Source organism: Musca domestica, unplaced genomic scaffold (assembly GCF_030504385.1).
Source record: "Musca domestica strain aabys unplaced genomic scaffold, Musca_domestica.polishedcontigs.V.1.1 307, whole genome shotgun sequence".
In the NCBI taxonomy this organism is placed as follows: Eukaryota; Metazoa; Arthropoda; class Insecta; order Diptera; family Muscidae; genus Musca; species Musca domestica.
In genome coordinates, this window is record NW_026712306.1 from 79600 (window position 1) to 96751 (window position 17152).

Below are 17152 nucleotides of genomic sequence, written 5' to 3' on the forward strand. Positions count from 1 at the left end.
ACGCTACCAGTATCACGGTAACGAGCGATGGTACAAGACACAAAAGATTTATTTACATTTAAATGATGGAGTGCTCTAACGATAGCCACTTGTGGTTTTCCAGCCAAATATCACACTATCACCCTTGATCACCACACAACAGGTCGAAATTTTTAATAATATTATCTCTCATGAGACGCGGAATAAGCACGGGAACTCTTTTTAAATTAATAAATCCCAATATTTTACTGATGTGAAGATGGAATATATACTTCTGGGACCTCTCAATCAAAAGTTGAACATTTTGATTACCATCATCATTTCGCATAAAATTGGGAATAAATGTTCTATTTTCTTTAAATTGTTCACATACAGCTATTTTTATCAGTGTAGGGTACATCACCCATATTTCAACATTTTATAAAAAATATCGCATATATCAAAAAATCTTAAAGAAGTAGTGGGTATAGATTAAATCAGGGTCATTGTAATAGTTATATTAGACTTGGGTCAGATACGAAATAGACAATATGGGCCAACTCCTTCGGAACCTACAAAAGAGACTAATTTTCAATAGATGTTTGGCCCTCAATTCGGGGTTATAGGTGTTGTCGTACAGGTCACAGTTTACCCGTTTGTTAAATAGCATTTAGTACCCCTAAGCACTATTACTCGATCAGTTTAATTTTCTAAAATTACGGCCGTATAACTCGTATATACCAATAGTGGCGCCCAATCAAAATGTTGAAGATTGATGGATCCACATTTTAATCAAATTTTATTATACCCTACAACACTATGTGTTGGGGGTATTATAAGTTTGATTGGGCCAGAATTTATGTAACACCTCGAAATATTGGTTTCCCATATAGGAAAGTATATATGGATCTTCCTAGCTCGCCGAGCTGAGTCGATCTAGTCCGTCCGTCCGTCTGTCCGTCTGTCCATGTTAATTTGTAATCAGTCTACAGGTCGCAATTATGGTCCGATCTTCACGAAATTTAAAATGGAGGTGGGGCTAGGGTCAGAATAGAACCCTATTTCTTTTGGAGATGATCGCATAATATTTAGGGGTCGAAATGGACCAAATACTGAAAAAATATTGGATTTTGCAGTAGCTATACAGGTCGCAATTATCGACCAATCGACGCGGAATTTCGCATGTAGCTAGAGTTTAGGGCGGGGAAGAAGCCTACCAACTGGGTGGTCATCGGATAATATTTAGCGGGTAAAATAGACCATATATTTTGTGTTGATAAAATTCAACATTTTTCATTTAACCGCGAATATTTTAAACACGAAGCCATGACAAGGTTACTTCTGACCTTTACATTGATGTTAACATCCATCAAATCGGATATATAGCAAAATATGTGCGATATATATGTCTATCAAAGAAGATATGCTTGGAAGATCTCTTATATGTCGAGAACGGCTGAACTGATTTCAACAGTTCTCATTAATTCAGAATGGCCTCTTGGCAGGAAACAAAAAACGTCTAAAAATCGCATAAAAATATCTCTCTAAAGATGAAAATATTGATTTTGTAACATTTGCTCATATTTTTTCCATTTTGTCATATTTTTGGCATATTTTCATTTTGAATTAAACATTTGGTAATATTTCTACAGCTAACAAAACTAAGTAGTTAAGAAATCAGAATATCATATACAGATCGCATTTATGGCCCGGTCTTTCCGAAATTTTGCATGGGGATAAGATGAGGGTCAGAATAGAAGCCTACTCTTTTTGGAGATGATATGTAGGGGTTGAAATGGACCAAAAAACTGCAAAATTATCAGCAGGTCGTAATTATGACTTTTTGGAAAATTCACAAATACAGGAAAGACGCACTTCTGACTATTTTGGTAACGCTGATTTCGTTGAAGAATATAGTCAAATGTCTGTATCCCATATAGATGCGTTTCAGACAAATACCAATAATAAATGTTAATCTTTTGCTGTATCGTATCGTTTATTATAGTGTTGTAGGGTATTCAACGGTCGGCCCTGCTCGACTGTAGCCTTTGCTTACTTGTTTTTTTATATTTTATTGAATGAAAGCAAATAATGATAGCATCAAATTTTAGAATAAGTTTAGATTTGTTCGAATTGGTCACCTTTGGCACGAATTATGGCCTTCAAACGGCTAATGAAACCGTCACACGTTGCCCGAGTGTTGCTCTGTGGTATTTTGGCCCGTTCCCAGCTAAGCGCTTGTTTGAGGTGATCGACACTTTGGTATTTTTTTAGTGCCAACCTTGCTTTCCAAAATACTCCAGACACAGTTGTCCAACGGATTGGTATCCGGAGATTTTGGTGGCCATTGTGTGGCTGGAAATGAAGCGAGGAACCTCATTTCTTTGGCGGCGCGTGCTGAGTGCGGTGGTGCTGAGTCCTGTTGGAATGTCCAAGGTCTGCGGCCAAAATGTTTGCGTGCCCAAGGCTTTAATACACCCTCCAGAATATTTTCGCGATAATATTCGGCATTTATTCTAATGCAACGGTCGATTAATACGAGCGGAGAGCAAGCATCGGCTGTTATGGCAGCACACACAATCACCATGGCCAGCGCTTGAGTTCTGGTAGCTAACCGAAGGTGCACATTTTCAGCTGGACAACTAATGTTATCTCATCGGAGGAAACCAAATTCGGCAGTTCACCAATTTCCGCCAAGCGAAGCAACTCTTTAGCTCCTTAGAGTCTATTTTCTTTCTGTTGCAGTTGCGGTGTATTCTTGTAATTTGGAATTTCAATGGCTTCACGCCGACTCATTTTTCAATGTTCGCCGAATGGAATATTACGATATATTCAGCTCACGAGCCATTTTTTTTGGCCACTGCGACGCGGGTTTCGATCAAGTGGCTTCATTACTTGTGTACCCCAAATATTTGTCCCGAAAATCTAAATGTTCGCAGTGAGTTTGGCTATCCATTGGAATCAATTGTTAAAAATTTAATTCGATATCTTGTCTAGTAGTATACAGTTGGAAGGAAGGTGTCACACCTTCCCATATTACCTGCATCAATATTTATGCAACCAGTTCATAACTGAAATAAATTCCTCTGACACTACTTTGTAGTGTTGAGTATTCTTTGTCATTGACATCTGCAATTTCCCATATATTTTTAACAAAAACATCTATAAAACCAGCCATCGAATAAAACTTTTCTAATCTTTTTGTACGCAAACAAAAAACTAAACAAAAAAATTCTCTTGCAGTAATATTGCTCATTTTCGTTTATATGTGTCGTCTGGTGGTGAAATGGACAAATGCTATTAAGTGAGGAGAAAAATAGTTTTTAGCAACTTGCAACAAATTAAAAAATTCTTCTATACCCTACAACAATGTCGGAGAGAATTTTAAATTTGGAAAATTTCTTGTAGAATTTAAAAAAATTCTTTTTCGACGAGTTTAATAAATGGAAAGCTTTCTTTCAGTTCAAATATTGGAAAAACTATTTTTATGATAATGGGGAACCTATTTTTCTGAAATCTTGGGACTTGTCCAATAAAATGACAAATAATTTTAATAAATTTAAATTTGAGAACACACACCGAAAATTGTGTACATTCTTTTGCATTTATTTTCCTTCGACATAATAATTTAATTAATTTTTGATTTTTTTCCGAATAGCCTCCGAGTAAAGTATCACTCAGTCGCCTTCTGCGCTCTCTTATATATTTATTCGTTTGTTTATGGAAACTGTCATCTTTTCATAGTTTTTTTTTTCTTAGTTTGCATTGACATCGTTTATGTGATGCACAAAGTATTTTTTGGGGGAAATATTTTCCCCTTCATCTTTCCAAATGTTTTTCGTTACAATTTCTCAACATCGAATCTTCTTCTATTCTCACACGAGAAATAGAAAAATATTCTAATAAAAATAACTCGAAAATACATATATAAACATATATGTATTTTGTTTTCGGTGTGATGGTGATGATGATGGTCTTTACACACATTTCATGCTTCTTCAAAAATATCTCTTTATGCATTTTTACTTAAATGTCATTTCTATTTTTGAAACAAAAAATAAAAAATTATTAGCTAGACAAATGTTTATCTGTTGCGGAAATTAGCATTTCAAATAACATCAATTTTTATTGAGTAACTCTGCGATTTACGATGCCATCTCTGCAGATATTTGGAGAAGTTGGCTGGTTTGGTTTAGTATTGGCTTTGTTATTACTCGCAATGATGTTTGGAACTTCAGTAAGTGTATTATCTTTAATGGGGGTACAATTTTGTTAATTATTCTAATACAGAATTAGGAATTGTTACTTTACTACATGTTGTGTTGCGGCTGATATAAAGTGGTAAAAACTTCAGAACGTTTTAACGTTTTTAACTTCATTTGCAATATCAGAGAGGTTTTTGGAAATTCGTGCGAAAAGTACTAAAAATTATGTCTTTCGTTCCATAGTTTTAGAGATAGAACAGGGCATGTGGCGTTTTTGAAAATTATTTTAAGAAGGACCTTATAACCATCAATCTGCAATTTTTAAGGAAATTTTTTGGAAGGACCTTCGAACCAATACGCGAGGTGTCTTAGATTTTTAGACGGACTCTCACAGCCACCCTTGTGTGATTTTCAAACATTTTATAGGGGGTACACTTAGTTCAAAATATTGGATTTTATAAGTATATTATAGATGGACCTTCAGATCATTTAAAAAAGAATATTTCTTCAAGGATCAATTATGGTGGAATTTTTAAAGAATATTTATTTACCAACAACCAATAAACGTCGTTTAAAGAAAAACAGATGGACATTTGGACAAAAAAAAAAGTGAATTTTTTAAACATTTTTTTCAATGGGACATTTGGACCACTAAACTTGGAAATTTTAAACATTTTTTCAGAAGGAAATTTGGAACAATAAGCGTAGATTTTTTAAACATTTTTTTAGTGGGTAATTGGAACTAATAAACGTGGATTCTTTAAACATTTTTTCAGAAGGACATTTGGACCAATAAACGCGGATTTTTTAAACATTTTTTAGAGGGACATTTGGACCAATAAACGTGGATTTTTTAAAAATTTTTTCGGAGGCACATTTGGACCAATAAACGTGGATTTTTTTAACATTTTTTCAGAGGGACATTTGGACCAATAAACGTGGATTTTTTAAACATTTTTTCAGAGGGACATTTCGACCAATAAACGTGGATTTTTTAAACATTTTTTCAGAGGCACATTTGAACCAAACAACGTGGATTTTTTAGACATTTTTTCAGAGGGACATTTGGACCAATAAACGTGGAGTTTTTAAACATTTTTTCGGATTTCGTGGATTTTTTAAACATTTTTGCACAAGGACATTTGGACCAATAAACGTGGATTTTTTAAACACTTTTTCAGAGGGACATTTGGACCAATAAACGTGGATTTTTTAAACATTTTTTCAGAGGAACTTTGGACCAATAATCATGGATTTTTTAAACATTTTTTCAGAGGCACATTTGAACCAAACAACGTGGATTTTTTAGACATTTTTTCAGAGGGACATTTGGACCACTAAACGTGGAGTTTTTAAAAATTTTTTTCAAAGGGACATTTGGACCAATAATCGTGAATTTTTTAAGCAATTTTTAGTGGGACATTTGGACCAATAAACGTGGATTTTTTAAACATTTTTTCAGAGGGACATTTGGACCAATAAACGTGAATTTTTTAAACATTTTTTCAGAGAGACATTTGGACCAATAAACGTGGATTTCGTAACATAATAAACGTGGATTTTTTAAACATTTTTTCAGAGGGGCATTTGGACCAATAAACGTGGATTTTTTAAACATTTTTTAGAGGGACATTTGGGCCAATAAACGTGGATTTTTTAAACATTTTTTTTGGAGGCACATTTGGACCAATAAACGTGGATTTTTTAAACATTTTTTCAGAGGCACATTTGGACCAATAAACGTGAATTTTTTAAACATTTTTTCAGAGGCACATTTGGACCAATAAACGTGGATTTTTTAAACATTTTTTCAGAGGCACATTTGGACCAATAAACGTGGATTCTTTAAACATTTTTCACAGGGACACCTGGACCAATAAACGTGGATTTTTTAAACGTTTCTTTCAGAGAGACATTTGGACCAATAAACGTGGATTTTTTAAACATTTTTTCAGAGCGACATTTGGACCAATAAACGTGGATTTTTTTAAACATTTTTTCAGAGGGACATTTGGACCAATAAATGTGGATTTTTGAAACGTTTTTTCAGAGGGACATTTGGACCAATAAACGTGGATTTTTTTAAACATTTTTTCAGAGTGACATTTGGACCAATAAACGTGGATTTTTTAAACATTTTTCACGGGGACACCTGGACCAATAAACGTGGATTTTTTAAACGTTTCTTTCAGAGGGACATTTGGACCAATAAACGTGGATTTTTTAAACATTTTTTCGGATTTCGTGGATTTTTTAAACATTTTTGCACAAGGACATTTGGACCAATAAACGTGGATTTTTTAAACATTTTTTCAGAGGAACTTTGGACCAATTATCATGGATTTTTTAAACATTTTTTCAGAGGCACATTTGAACCAAACAACGTGGATTTTTTAGACATTTTTTCAGAGGGACATTTGGACCACTAAACGTGGAGTTTTTAAACATTTTTTTCAAAGGGACATTTGGACCAATAATCGTGGATTTTTTAAGCAATTTTTAGTGGGACATTTGGACCAATAAACGTGGATTTTTTAAACATTTTTCAGAGGGACATTTGGACCAATAAACGTGGATCTTTTAAACATTTTTTTCAGAGGGACATTTGGACCAATAAACGTGGATTTTGTAAACATTTTTTCACAGGGACATTTGGACCAACATACGTGGATTTTTTTAAATTTATTTCAGAGTTCCACTTGGACCAAAAAACGTAGATTCTTTAAACATTTTTTCGGAGGGACATTTGGACCAATAAACGTGGATCTTTGAAACATTTTTTTCAGAGGGACATTTGGACCAATATACGTGGATTTTTTTAAATTTATTTCAGAGTTACACTTGGACCAAAAAACATGGATTTTTTAAACATTTTTCAGAGGGACATTTGGACCAATAAACGTGGATCTTTTAAACATTTTTTTCAGAGGGACATTTGGACCAATAAACGTGGATTTTTTAAACATTTTTTCAGAGGGACATTTGGACCAATAAACGTGGATTTTTTAAACATTTTTGCAGAAGGACATTTGGACCAATAAACGTGGATTTTTTAAACATATTTTCCGACTTTAGGACAAATAAACGCGGATTTTTTAAACATTTGTTCAGAGGGACATTTGGACCAATAAACGTGGATTTTTTAAACATTTTTGCAGAAGGACATTTGGACCAATAAACGTGGATTTTTTAAACATATTTTCCGACTTTAGGACAAATAAACGCGGATTTTTTAAACATTTTTTCAGAGGGACATTTGGACCAATAAACGTGGATTTTTTAAACATTTTTGCAGAAGGACATTTGGACCAATAAACGTGGATTTTTTAAACATATTTTCCGACTTTAGGACAAATAAACGCGGATTTTTTAAACTTATTTTCAGCCTTTAGGACAAATAAACGCGGATTTTTAAACATTTTTTTCAGAGGGACATTTGAACCAATAAACGTGGATTTATTTAAAATTTTCAGAGGGACATTTGGAACAATAAACGTGGATGTGTGTTTCGTCTGCAGAACTTTTGGTATTGAAAATTGGCTATAAAGGTCACCGGTTTGGTATGGCTTTCATATAACTATATAATTCACCGGAATCGTTTTTCGTATTTGAAGTTCCTTATGTCTATGCAGGTCCCGGTCTTGATGAATTTAGTGACATTAGTCACCGGAATTGTTTCAAATTCCGTACTTGCACTTGGTTATATGTACTACAGTATGTGACAGAAAATTGCGTATGCTGATCCAAGTCTCCATTTTTTTTTTTTTTTTTAAATTTCCAAATTTATTCCAAATGGTGGAGGGTATTCAAAGTTCGGCACGACCAGACTTACTGCTTTTTAATTTGTTGTTTTTATACCCTACACCAGATAGTGGTAATGGTATTATGTCTTTGTGCATTTGTTTGTAACATGGAGAAGGAAACGAGATAGACCTATAGTTCCTTTTGGTGATCAGAATAGAATCACATTTTGAGTCGATTTATGCATGTCCGTCCGTCCGTCTGTCTGTCTGTCCATGTATTTTTGTAAACAAAATGCAGGTCGAATTTATTATTCGAATGATATATGAAATTTTCTAAATAACATTTGTTTGGCTCAAGGACGAACCCTATTGAAATTGGCGAAAATCGGTCCAAATTTTGATATAGCTCCCATATATATCTTCATCTGATTTTAGGTTTCTTGTGAACCAAATAGCTTATATCAGTCCAAATGGAGTGAACTCATCCGACCGAATTCAGCCTACAAGCATGTGCTTCAAATTTGGTGAAAATCGATTCAGATATAGCTATAGCTCCCATATATATGTTTCATCCGATTTTGGTGTTTAACTCCCTTACATTCGTAATATACACCCCATAAAAATTATATTTGGCACCAGATATTAAATTCAGCCTACCAATACATGATTCAAATTTTATAAAGATCGGATCAGATTTGGATATAGCTTCAATATATATCTTCGTCCGATTTCAGGGTTCTTGTGCACCAAATGGCAAATTTCAGCCCAAAGTGAGTGAAAAGTTGAACTTCCGAACGAATTTTAGAAGTTAAAATTTAAAACTTGGTGAAAATCGGTTCAGATATAGCTCTAGCTCCATATATATGATGCATCCGATTTGGTGTTTAAATCTCCAACTTTCGGAATATGCACTCTACCATAATCATATTTTGTACCAGATATCTCATGCAGCTCAGAAATGCCCAATAAAAACCTTTTACAAGAGCTCTACTAAATATGCATAGTGGTGTAGGGTATCATATAGTCGGCCTCGCCCGAATTTTGAGCTTTCCTTACTCTTTTTTTTAATTTTCGGATTAAGATTCCTAGGGGACACTCAAGTGAGGACTTTTCTTTGTCCCTTTATAAAAAATAGTAACACATCCGATTTGTGGATTCATATATGTTGACCCTATCTATTTTTCAGCTATTAGCGAAAGAGTTGACTAGATCATATTCCAATGTATTCAATTCCCTTCGCATTACATCCGATTTATCTGTTGTTAAACTGCCTGCGATAAGGCCAATGGCATATGTAATACACGAGTAAGTACTAGTCTCTAAAGGATTCAAGCCTAACACAACAAATACAACTTTTGCTCCCTTACGACAAAGTCCTTATTTTATAACTTATCCTACATACTTGCTTTCGCATGTTTCTCCCATCTACCATATTTTATCAACAGTTTGATAGTATCCTGTGGAATTTTGCTAGAGCAACGGAAATGCGAGAACTTACAATGTGTGACATAAAACTGTCAACTTTTCATAATGCCCACCACCACCAACACCGCCGAGTTCATTTACATTCACTTTAAGGACTTGAAGAGTGTGACTAAGAAAAAAAAATATGGTATAGAAAATAAATTCTGAACAACGTCAAAGACCATCCGATATCCGGAGATTTTCAAGTTGAACTAAAATTGAAACAAAGAATGTGTGTGGAGAAAATGACAATGTCATTGTCCCCACAAATCAGGTCATACAACCGATGAACATTAAGTGGGTGGGTGGGTTGGCTGGAATGAAATAGGCAACATAAATTGTCATGGCAAATGGTAAGGCCTCCACATATTCAAACCTCCACAAAAGCTCGTTAGGCAGAACATAATGACCTTTGGTGTGATGGAATTGAGAAAGGGCATAGTTTACCCAGGAAATAACAAAATCACTTTCAATCATTAATTGGTTTGTGACAATTAGCAACTCGCAACCGATTCGAAATCACAAATAAAAAGCGTAAATATCCTGAAATGGTATTGTTTTTATACCCTCCACCAAAAAAAGTATGGAGGGTATATTAAGTTCGTCATTCCGTTTGTAACTCATCGAAATAATCATTTTAGACCCAACAAAGTGTATATATTCTTGATCAGCGTAAAATTCTAAGGCGATTCAGCTGTCCGTCCGTCTGTTGTAATAACGCTACAGTCTAAACGAATTAAGATAGGAAGCTAAAATTTTGCACAAATCTCTCTTTTTCTGCAGGCAGGTCAAGTTCGAAGATGGGCTATATCGGTCCACGATATCGTATAGCCCCCATATAACGGTACCCCCGATATTCGGTATTTTGATAATTTTACCCACATTGTTCATCGGAATTGTCTGAAAATCCACACAAGAAGTTCCTTGTGGGTACTTTATACCTCGGCAGAGAATTATCTATATAGGTCCATCATATCGTATAGCGCCCATATAACGGTACCCCCGAAATTTGGTATTTTGATGATTTTATCCACATTTTTTCAATGGAATTGTCTGAAATTCCACAAAAGGAGTCCCTTGTGGGCATTTTACCCCCTCAAAAAGAATTGTCTATATAGGTCCACGATATCGTATATCCCCCCATATATCGGCACCTTCCGATATTAGATATTTTAAAGATTTTAACAGAGTTTTTAATGAATTTTAGTTTTTGAAAATATTGTAATTCGTTTCAAATGGTGGATGGTTTTCAAAGTTCGGCCTGACCGAACTTACTGCTATTTTACTTGTTTTTTTTTTTTTCTATGCGTATTTGTTTATAGCAGGCTAACGACTGCTCCACATTAACTAGCTTCAATTTACTGTCTTTTTTCTTCAATTCACCCCAAACACAAATGTCAGGACTAATGTGGTTATTCAAACAATAATTCATTATCATTCTTTTAGTTTGATTAATGAAATATGCGGAATGTCATTTAATTTGTTTATGTTATCCTTTTACGCTCCTTGTTAACTTTATTTTTGGAAAGTGTTAACGAAACTAGAAAACAATTAGGCGAAAACTAATTAGGGTAAGTTAAGGTAGGGTGGTCGAAATCAAAATTTATTCTAGGAAAATTGTTATGTGAAAACAGTTAATGATAGTTTACTTAGGAAGGAGAAAATCAAATTTTGGGAAATATGACCAAAGGACTCTTTGTCTCTTAAAAGGTATACACTCTTTAGATAGACGATCATTGGGAGCCCCTCTTCATATAGGAGGAATTGGAATTTGGAATGTCTTCTGTGCACCTGTTTTATGTCTCCTTTATTAAGAAAGTCTTCAAGAGTTATACAATTGATAGAATGCGTTCAAGAGTCCTTAAACCTGTAGAAGACCTTCAATTCGTAGAAATCTTTTCGACGTAAACCTTCTATAGGAGACCATCAAAAGGACTTTTATCACCGAAAGATCAGCTATTTATAGAAAACCACTTGAAGTTGTTATATAGAGAAGGTCTTGAAAGGAATTCACATGTATAGGGCGTTCAGAATATTTTATAGGTGCCGAAATATATTAGAATGTCTTCTATCTACAAGATAATCTATACATAAATAGTCATCCGATGATTTCCTATCAAAAGAGTGAGTTTAGAATGTCCTCTATATATGAAAAGGCTTAAGAATGTGTTCTTTACAAGTGTCTTCCATTCAGCACCCTTTTTTCAGAAGGTAGATGAACTGTGTGGGATATTTAAAGAAAGGAATTCCTTTCAAAAGTTTGTCTATCTATAGAAGCATTTATATTGACTTCTATCTAAAGACACCTTCTGAAAAGACCCTTCCCATAGAAGCCTTACAAAGTGTAGAAGTCTCACAGAATTCTTTCAGATTGGTTTAATACCTTCTGAAGATTTTCAATAATTCCAAGTACACATGAAGATTTTTTTACATAGAAGACATTCTGAAAGTATTCTATAAGTAGGAGGCATTCCAAAACGCTTCCTTAGATGGAAAACCTTCTTCTTCTCTTCAGAATTGGAATACCTTAGAAAGCTCTTCCTTAGATAGAAGGCGCCTTTTTCTGTAGAAATAACGCCTTCTGAAGTTCTTCCATAGATAGAAGACCTTTTGAAGCTCTCCTACAGATAGAAGAACTTCTGAAGCTCTCCTACAGATAGAAGACCTTCTGAAGCTTTTCTGCAGATAGAAGACATTTTGAAGCCCTCCCACAGATAGCAGACCTTCTGAAGCCCTCCCACAGATAGAAGACCTTCTAAAGCTTTTCTGAAGATAGAATACCTTCTGAAGGCCTTCCACACATAGCAGACCTTCTGAAGCTTTTCTACAGATAGAAGATTTTCTGAAGCTCTTCTACAAATAGAAGATCTTCTGAAGCTTTTCTACAGATATAAGATTTTCTAAAGCTCTTCTACAAATAGAAGATCTTCTGAGCCCCTCCTGCAGATAGAATACCTTCTGAGCCCCTCCTGCAGATAGAATACCTTCTGAAGATCTCCTACAGATAGAAGACCTTCTGAAGCTCTCCCACTGATAGAAGACCTTCTGAAGCTTTCCTGCAGATAGAAGACCTTCTGAAGCCCTCCCACGCATAGCAGACCTTCTGAGGCTTTTCTATAGATAGAAGACCTTCTGAAGCTCTTCTACAAATAGAAGACCTTCTGAACCCCTCCTCTGAAGCTTTTCTACAGATATAAGACCTTCTGAAGCTCTTCTACAGATAGAAGCTCTTTTACAGATAGAAGATCTTTTGAAACTCTGCTAAGGCCCTTGAGAGTTGTGAAAAAAAACCTCTAAAAATATTCTTAAGATATAAGGTCTTTCTAAGCTTTTCAACAAATCTTCCGAAATCTTCATATGGAAGACCTTTGGAAGTTCTTTTTAATGTAGAAAATTTTCTAAAGCTCTTTAATACTTCAATACATAGAAGATCTTCTAATAAAAATAAGAAAAAAAACTTCTGAAGCTCTTCGATAGATGGGAGGGTATACATATCATTTGATACGGCCAAAACGTTCCTCATTTAAATAACGAACCCTAGGTCTCTTTGGACCAACTCCATCTCAGGGCATTTGAAGTTGATCTAGCGATGCACATCCGTCCTTTCGCCTGCTTGTCTGTCTGGCTGGCTAACGCGCACTTTAACTCATCGTATCGTAATATTATTGTCATACTAAGATCGAGTTTGGAGATGGGAAATATCGGTCCACTCCTTCTGGTACCTCCTCCACAAAATGAGATAGGATAACCCGATTTTGCTCCAACCTTGCGCATACCAATATTTGCTTCAGTACTAAATCAGGTGCGAAAATGGACAATATCGTTCTACTCCATCAAGTACCTCCCCCACAAAGGGTCAAAATTTTGAATAATTATAACTCTTATAAAATGTGATGTAAGTGCCCATTGGTCTTCAAATTACTCACATCACAATATTTTTTCTAAACCAACGTCGGGTGTGAAGATTGAAGATATCGGTCAACTCCTTCATTTACATCCCCCACAAAGGGTCAAAAGTTTTGAATAGCCAAAACGATCATAAAATCCGAAATAAGCATCCGGTACTCTTCATATTTCACACATCCCATTGTTACCTAAAACATAAGATCTGCTATGAAGATGTATCAGTCCACTCCTTCTGGTACCTCCTCCACAGAATGTCAAAATTTTGAATATAAATGAAGCACATAAAACGTGGAATGAACAACCGATTCCATTCAGACTTGTTAAATGCCAAAATTTTCATCAACACAAAATCTGTTATAAAGATGGTAGAGACCGCGCCATTTATTCTGGTACCTCCCCTACATAGGGTTCAAAACCCCTTCTGATACCTCATCCACACAGCGTCACAATTTTCAATACTTTTATCTGTCAAAACCTCCGATAGAAGCCAGCGATTCTTTGCAATTTGCTATATCTAAATATTTCTCTCAACCAGAAACAACACATACTGTTGTAGGGTATAAAAATCCCAAAACCTGTATTGTCATCAAAGATATCCTATAAAAATCTACGATTTTTATTTTTCTTCAAAAAATACATTATAAGAGATTCCCCGATTTTCGTGCCCAAAAATGTCCATGCCTAACTGATTTGGTTCAAAGAGAGAGAGCAGTATCAAATGAAATATACCCTCTGTAGCCGCATGGCTGAGGGTATAGAAAAGAATGTTGTAGTCACACCAAACCAAAAACATCCACTATTTTTATATTTCTTTCTCATTATACTTCGATTCATATATACTCCCAATAATTCTTGAAAATCTTAAATTTGTAGTCCCCAAATAAATATTCTTAAACCAGTAAAGAAAGGCCGGGGCCGACTTTATGATACCCTACACCACTTTGCTAATTTAGTAGAGCTCCACATAACAATTAAAAGTTTTTATGGAAGAATTCAATCATACACGCTATGATTATAATTATAATTTAAAGTTCAAAGGACTAAATATGCCGAAGCATGTGTATCTTCTAAATTCGGACTTGTATTGCCCATTTAGTGCACAATTAATTTGAAATCGGATAAAAATATATATGAAGCTATATCCAAATCGGAACCGATCTCGATAAAATTTGGCAAAGATATTTCTGAGCTGTATTTGATATATTTCCCTGAATATCGTGGGTATGCGCTCGTTGGAGTGCATATTACGGCAGTGGGTAACAAATATGACAAATCAGATGAACAGTATATATGAGAGCTATAGCTATATCTTCGCCAAATTTGACATACTAGCTTCTAGACTAAATTCGGTCGTAAGTGCCAAATTTCATTCAATTTGGCCAAATATTAGACGTTTGGTGCCCAATCATAGGTAAAACGGAAGAAGTTATATATGGGAGCTATATCCAAATCTGAACCGATCTCGATAAAATTTAGCAAATGTATTTCTGAGCTGTATTTGATACATTTCTCCAAATATTGTTGTTACAGGGTGCATATTACGGCTGTGGAGGACAAAAATAGCAAATCGGATGAACAATATATATGGGAGCTATAGCTATATCTGAACCGATTTCGATCAAATTCGGCATACTTATTTTCAGGTCCAATCTGATCGTACGTGCAAAATTCCATACTTGTCGGACCGATATTACACGTTTGGTGCACAATAAAAGGCAAATCTGACGAAGATATATATGGGAGCTATATCTAAATTTTTACCGATTATCTCCCATTTCAATAGGGTTCGTCCTTGGGCCAAACAAATGATTTGTGCAAAATTTCATCTGGATAGGACAATAAATGCGAACTGTACTTTGTTTACAAAAATACATGGATAGATGGACGGACGGACATGCATAAATCGACTCAGAATGTGATTCTATGCAGATCATCAAAGGGAACTATGGGTCTATCTCGTTTCCTTTTGCCTGTTACAAACAAATGCACAAAGACATAATACCCTGACCACCTTGTGGTGTAGGGTATGAAAATTAAAGTTTCCTGTTAAATATTCTTAAATTTTTTTAGCTTCTTATGTCTATAGAAGACTTTTATTCGATATTTTATCTATTGAATCAATTTAGACTGTTCCATATAAACATAGTTATAGAATGTAAATCCTTTTCCCCACCTATTCCACAAACACATTCCCCCTGCAACATAAGTACTTCAAATCATTAAACGTGTCAACATAATACATTGAAAACATTATCACATCACGGTCGGTGATTTTCCATGGAGCAGAGAGACAACAATCAAGAACTTTCAACCTGATTGTGGACATTGTGACAAAAGTTATTGGCTGTGAATGACAGTGGGGAGGAGGAGAAATACCTCATTTTGCCCATGTCAATGTCCTTCGAAAATCAGGTCACAGCATAATTGTCCAGTAGAACATGCATAAATTATGTACATATCCTAGATATCGTTGATTGTTGATGGGTGGACGTGCGATATTTATGTGTGGACACATACATGTATGTTGTGAATAGGTTAAAATTGTTTCATATGCTACAATAACACGAATGTTCCTACGAATATATATATTAATGCAAACAAGGGTCCCTTGACATTTACCTGTGTGTGTTAGGGGTAGCAACCCTTCAAGTTTGAACAATGTTCCATTATGATTTATGAAATAAATGGTATTTGGTTTGCTATCGACAAGGGAGGACAATTCTGTGTTCAGAAAACTGTCAACATAAATGGTGTCAATTTGGCAAGTGATTGGAAATTTTATGTAAAGTAGTCGAGAAATTTATTCATTTCGGAAATTTATTCATTTCAATATATTTAGGTCAAATATGGATAAAATTTTTTACTTTTATTTAAAAAAAAAATATGGTCTATTTCACCTTCTAAATATTACCCGATGACCATCTTAATTGGAAGGTTTCAGCTCAGACATAAGTTCTAGCTCCATGCTAACTTCCACTTCAATTGGTCTATAATTGCGACCTCTAAAAAATCAGAAAATTTTTCAGTTTTGGGTCCTTTTCAACCCCTAAATATTGTGCTATCATCTCCAAACGCAATAGACCTATATTCTGACCCTAACCCTATATACATTTTCAATTCCGTGGGAATCGGACCATAAATGCGACCGTAGAGTTATTACAAATTAACATGGACAGACGGGTGGACGGACATACGGGGTGAGTTAAAACAAGTAAAAAAGATATAAGTTCGGCCTTGCCGAACTTTGAATACCCTCCACCATTTGCTTAAAATTTGGCAATTAAAAAAAAATAAAATCCGTTAAAAATTCTGTTAAAATCTTAAAAATACGGAATGTAACCGTAAATTATGGTCTATACGACGACGTGGACCTGCATAGGCAATTTTTGTCACAAGCTATTACAATATACAAATGCGAAATTTGGAAAAAATATGTTTATAATGTAACTCAAATCATCAAAATATCGAATATAGGGAGGTACCATGGGGGTTATAAAACATGGACCTGCACGGACAATTTTCTTGCATAGGCTGTGGTATCCATTACGAACTTCAAATACAAAATGTGAAATAATTCCGATAAATAATGTCGCTAAAATCATCAAAATACCGAATAACGGGGGTTCCGTTATATGGTGGCTATACGAGGACGTGGACCTGCACAGACAATTTTCTGTCATGGGCTGTAGTGTGCATTACGAACTTCAAATGCGAAATTTGAAACCATTCCGGTATATAATGTCGCTAAAATTATCAAAATACTGAATATCGGGAGGTACCGTTATATGGGGGCTATGTGAAGACGTGGACCTACATGGCCCATTTTCTGACTTAAGCCCTAGTATCTGTTACGAACTTTAAATACCAATTTTGAAA